Consider the following 5,033-nt stretch of genomic DNA (forward strand, 5'->3'; position numbering starts at 1 on the left):
ATCAGACCAGAGAATCTTATTTCTCACCATCTTGGAGTCCTTCAGGTGTTTTTTAGCAAACTCCATGCGGGCTTTCATGTGTCTTACACTGAGGAGAGGCTTCCGTCGGGCCACTCTGCCATAAAGCCCCGACTGGTGGAGGGCTGCAGTGATGGTTGACTTTCTACAACTTTCTCCCATCTCCTGACTGCATCTCTGGAGCTCAGCCACAGTGATCTTTGGGTTCTTCTTTACCTCTCTCACCAAGGCTCTTCTCCCCCGATAGCTCAGTTTGGCCGGACGGCCAGCTCTAGGAAGGGTTCTGGTCATCCCAAACGTCTTCCATTTGAGGATTATGGAGGCCACTTTGCTCTTAGGAACCTTAAGTGCAGCAGAAATCTTTTTGTAACCGTGGCCAGATCTGTGCCTTACCACAATTCTGTCTCTGAGCTCTTCAGGCAGTTCCTTTGACCTCATGATTCTCATTTGCTCTGACATGCATTGTGATCTGGAAGGTCTTATATAGACAGGTGTGGGGCTTTCCTAATCAAGTCCAATCAGTATAATCAAACACAGCTGGACTCAAATGAAGGTGTAGAACCATCTCAAGGATGATCAGAAGAAATGGAAAGCACCTGAGTTAAATATATGAGTGTCACAGCAAAGGGTCTGAATACTTAGGACCATGTGATATTTCAGTTTTTCTTTTTTAATAAATCTGCAACAATGTCAACAATTCGGTGTTTTTCTGTCAGTATGGGGAGCTGTGTGTACATTCATGAGGAAGAAGAATGAACCTAAATGATTTTAGCAAATGGCTGCAATATAACAAAGAGTGAAAAATTTAAGTGGGTCTGAATACTTTCCGTTCCCACTGTATATATATATATATATATATATATATATATATATATATATATATATATATATATATATATATGTATGTATGTATGTGTGTGTGTGTGTTTGAGTATGTACAGTGCCTTGCGAAAGTATTTGGCCCCCTTGAACCTTGCGACCTTTTGCCACATTTCAGGCTTCAAACAAAAAGATTTTTCGTGAAGAATCAACAACAAGTGGGACACAATCATGAAGTGGAATGAAATTTATTGGATATTTCAAACTTTTTTAACAAATAAAAAACTGAAAAATTGGGCGTGCAAAATTATTCAGCCCCCTTAAGTTAATACTTTGTAGCGCCACCTTTTGCTGCGATTACAGCTGTAAGTCGCTTGGGGTATGTCTCTATCAGTTTTGCACATCGAGAGACTGAAATCTTTGCCCATTCCAACTTGCAAAACAGCTCGAGCTCAGTGAGGTTGGATGGAGAGCATTTGTGAACAGCAGTTTTCAGTTCTTTCCACAGATTCTCGATTGGATTCAGGTCTGGACTTTGACTTGGCCATTCTAACACCTGTATATGTTTATTTGTGAACCATTCCATTGTAGATTTTGCTTTATGTTTGGATCATTGTCTTGTTGGAAGACAAATCTCCGTCCCAGTCTCAGGTATTTTGCAGACTCCATCAGGTTTTCTTCCAGAACGGTCCTGTATTTTTTTGCTCCATCCAGCTTCCCATCAATTTTAACCATCTTCCCTGTCCCTGCTGAAGAAAAGCAGGCCCAAACCATGATGCTGCCACCACCATGTTTGACAGTGGGGATGGTGTGTTCAGGGTGATGAGCTGTGTTGCTTTTACGCCAAACATAACATTTTGCATTGTTGCCAAAAAGTTCGATTTTGGTTTCATCTGACCAGAGCACCTTCTTCCACATGTTTGGTGTGTCTCCCAGGTGGCTTGTGGCAAACTTTAAACAACACTTTTTATGGATATCTTTAAGTAATGGCTTTTTTCTTGCCACTCTTACATAAAGGCCAGATTTGTGCAGTATACAACTGATTGTTGTCCTATAGACAGAGTCTCCCACCTCAGCTGTAGATCTCTGCAGTTCATCCAGAGTGATCAAGGGCCTCTTGGCTGCATCTCAGTCTTCTCCTTGTATGAGCTGAAAGTTTAGAGGGACGGCCAGGTCTTGGTAGATTTGCAGTGGTCTGATACTCCTTCCATTTCAATATTATCGCTTGCACAGTGCTCCTTGGGATGTTTAAAGCTTGGGAAATCTTTTTGTATCCAAATCCGGCTTTAAACTTCTCCACAACAGTATCTCGGACCTGCCTGGTGTGTTCCTTGTTCTTCATGATGCTCTCTGCGCTTTAAACGGACCTCTGAGACTATCACAGTGCAGGTGCATTTATATGGAGACTTGATTACACACAGGTGGATTCTATTTATCATCATTAGTCATTTAGGTCATTATTGGATCATTCAGAGATCCTCACTAAACTTCTGGAGAGAGTTTGCTGCACTGAAAGTAAAGGGGCTGAATAATTTTGCACGCCCAATTTTTCAGTTTTTTATTTGTTAAAAAAGTTTGAGATATCCAATAAATTTCGTTCCACTTCATGATTGTGTCCCACTTGTTGTTGATTCTTCACAAAAAATTAGTTTTATATCTTTATGTTTGAAACCTGAAATGTGGCAAAAGGTCGCAAAGTTCAAGGGGGCCGAATACTTTCGCAGGGCACTGTAAGTGTTTTAAATTACCATCAGGTACCAATTCTGAAATAAAAACACAATAAATGTTAAAAATGTAAAAAAAAATTTATTTGTATAGCGCTTTTAACAAAGAACATTGTCTCAAAGCAGCTTTACACAGATAATGTGGTGAATATGTTCTTTATAAGCAAGTTTGTCCCTGGTAAACAAGCCGGTGGCGACTGTGGTTAAGGAAAAACTCCCCAAGATGGCATAAGGAAGAAACCTTGAGAGGAACCAGACTCAAGAGGGAACCCATCCTCAACTGGGTTGCACCAAATGTCCATTTGTAGCAGATATACAATGTTGCGGGGTACAGTGATGATGATCAGAAGCGAACTGTATTCCTGAGTCAGTGGCAGACTGTTGACATTAACTACAGTCCAATCCATCCTCAAAGCGCCCGTTTTAACTCCGGAATTTCATGGAACCACTCAAGGCGTTGATGGAAAACTGTCCCAAGCTGCACAGAGTGGCCTCCAGTCGAAGAGGACACTATCCAGAGGCAGGCCTGGACGAAGTGGGAAGATCCACGGAGGGGAGAGGGGCAAGAACAGTGGTCACTGGAACCTCAGGAGCATCATGTTTAACTCGACCGAGAGAGAGAGATAGAGAGAGCGAGAGAGAGAGAGAAGAGGGGTGACAGGAAGAGAAAGATATGGATTATTATGTGTCTTTATTGTTGCATGAGAGTTAATATCACTGTGCAGTTTGGACTCCGGCAAGAGTTACGCTATGGCAGCATAACTAAAAGGGAGAACCAAAAGGTAACACAGACATGAGGGATCTCTGGGATAAGAGACAACCCACCACACCACCGTCAACAAACCTGAGTGAATGTGTGAGAGCGAGGGGACGACAGCATACAAATTGTTCCCTCCAGATCTGCGCCTTTACCTAAGAAAAAATCTACTGATAAAAGGCTTGACTAAATAAATGTTTTCAACCTCGACTTGAACAATGAGACTGTGTCTGTGAGCGTGGTTCCATAACAGTTGGGCTTTATAAGAGAAAGATCTGCCCCCTGCTGTAGTCTTCATTATTTGAGGAACCAAAAGATAGCCTGCACCTTTTGATCTAAGTAGGCGTGGAGGATCATACTGGTACAGAAGTTCACTCAGATACTGCAGTGCGAGACTGTTAAGTGCTTTATACGTCAGTAGTAGTATTTTATAATCAATGCGAGATTTGATTGGGAGCCAGTGTAGACTGAATAAAACAGGAGTGATGTGCTCATATTTTCTAGATCTAGTGAGGACTCTTGCTGCTGCATTCTAAACTAACTGAAGCTTATTTATGCACTTACTCACACACCCAGACAGTAAAGCGTTACAGTAATCTAATGTAGATGTAACAAAAGCATGAACTAATTTTTCTGCATCCTGTAACGACATCATACTTCTAATTTTAGCAATATTTCTAAGGTGAAAGAAGGCGATCCTGGTAATATTATTCACATGAGCCTCAAAGAAAAGACTAAGGTCAATAATCACACCAAGATCTTTGACTGCTGTTTCTGTTTCAGCATGTACAGCAGTCAAAGATCTTGGTGTGATTATTGACCTTAGTCTTTTCTTTGAGGCTCATGTGAATAATATTCACGAGCCATCTCTCTCTCTCTCTCTCTCTCTTACGTATTTGGGAAGGTTTGCTTCTAGCTGCATGTGGTCATAGTAAAAGTACTTCCGTCTTATCTGAATTGAGCAGAAGAAAGTTATCAAGCATCCATTGTCTAATGTCCTTTAAACACTCCTCAACATTGTTAAGCTGATCTCTCTCATCTGGCTTTGCTGAAATATACAACTGTGTATCATCAGCATAGCAATGGAAGCGAATACCATGTTTGTGTATAATTTCACCCATTGGCAGCATATATAAAGAGAAAAGCAGTGGGCCTAAGACAGATCCTTGAGGAACACAACTTTACCTCAGAGTGTGGAGCAGTGTTGTGCTAGTTACTAAAAAATAGTAAATAGTTAGTTACTCGTTACTTCATTCAAAAAGTAACTTAGTTACTTTGTTGATTACTTCCACCAAAAAGTAATGCGTTACTGTTAAAAGTTTTTAGTTACTTTTTAAAAGAACCTTCTTAAATGTTCCCATTAATGCCCTTTTATGCGTTATGGTCTATACAAACACAAAACTGACTTAAACACAAAGTAATTTTTAAACACTATTTTATTTAAGTCAGACCAGCACAAATTGAATATATCACAAGGATTTCTGAAATAAATAACAAAACAAGCTGAATAATATATTCAGATTAAAAAACTAAAGTGGCTTCTGCTGTTGTGTTGAGCTTTTAAAAATGTTCCTTACACAGATTGTATGAAAACTATCAACAATGTAGAACAGAACACCGGGTTAGCTTCTAGCATGGAGTTCCTGGAGGAGCTTCAACAGATTGGAGTTGCTGTTTATCGCAGTAGATACGACCTTCAAACCAGAAAGACACAG

General features: G+C 40.4%; 1 long non-coding RNA gene across 1 annotated transcript in view; it reads right to left on the minus strand.

Moving 5' to 3' along the window:
• Positions 1 to 4,736: 4,736 nt before the first annotated feature.
• LOC310715500 overlaps positions 4,737 to 5,033 on the minus strand; it is a 1,707-nt gene continuing 1,410 nt past the window's right edge. Inside the window, exon 4 of the long non-coding RNA XR_014530345.1 lies at positions 4,737 to 5,012. This is a non-coding gene — a long non-coding RNA (uncharacterized lncRNA). The remainder of the gene's footprint in view (positions 5,013 to 5,033) is intronic.

Source organism: Silurus aristotelis (assembly GCF_946808225.1).
Source record: "Silurus aristotelis genome assembly, chromosome: 20".
In the NCBI taxonomy this organism is placed as follows: domain Eukaryota; kingdom Metazoa; phylum Chordata; class Actinopteri; order Siluriformes; family Siluridae; genus Silurus; species Silurus aristotelis.